The sequence below is a fragment of the Haliotis asinina genome, chromosome 5 (assembly GCF_037392515.1).
Source record: "Haliotis asinina isolate JCU_RB_2024 chromosome 5, JCU_Hal_asi_v2, whole genome shotgun sequence".
In the NCBI taxonomy this organism is placed as follows: domain Eukaryota; kingdom Metazoa; phylum Mollusca; class Gastropoda; order Lepetellida; family Haliotidae; genus Haliotis; species Haliotis asinina.
The window spans coordinates 61,471,426-61,472,291 of NC_090284.1; positions in this window are offsets into that span (position 1 = coordinate 61,471,426).

Here is an 866-nt window from a genome sequence, read left to right on the forward strand (position 1 = left end):
ATCAGATCAAGGTTTTAAAACCTGAATCAGATCCACGTTTTGCAGGTCAAATGAAATTAAGGTTTTAAAGCCTGAATCAGATCCACGTTCTGCAGGTTCAATGAAATTAAGGTTCTAAAACTTGAATCAGATACATGTTTCACAACAATCCAGCGTAAAAGTTTGCATCCTCAGTCTGAGCACAAATATTTAGATGGATAGTAAAGTGTAATGAAGGACGTGAAGTTAGTTGCTTCAGACGTTGGGGCAGCATGACAATTACTGGGTCTGACCACCCAAGGCTGCATAAAAACATTTAAATGTTTCTCGGGCACATTTTTTCGTCAGTGATGAGGGCGATAGGACATTATTTTTCATCTTTTATAGAAAAATGTGACAAGGAGGGGAGAGGGGGACACATTTTTATTTTTATCTCTCAGAAATACAGCTTGCGAACTTTAGCCATGGGTTGATGAGTTGTAGATTCGGTCACAATCGCTCAAACAGACATTTATTCTTTTAGTGGACAAATGGAAGTTCGGGACGCGGCCAAGTCAAAATTACTTTTTTCTTACATGGCAAAAAACATTGTTACACACAGAATATGATTCCCGAGAAAACATTTCACTTTTTTCATTTGGCCTAATCAAATAAGACATTTAACCTTGATGTACTCCACCCCACTTTGCACATCTGTGCACAGGTCAACCTCATCTTGATGTACTTAATCACACTTTTTAAAGGTCCATCAAACCTTGATGTAAAGTGCCACACTTTGCTGGTGGGTTCAACAAAACCTGATGTCCAACTCAACAACATGTCCAGTACTATAACCTGGTCGAAGATACCCGGTGTCTATTGCTCAAGTATAAAGGAAGAGGCACAGC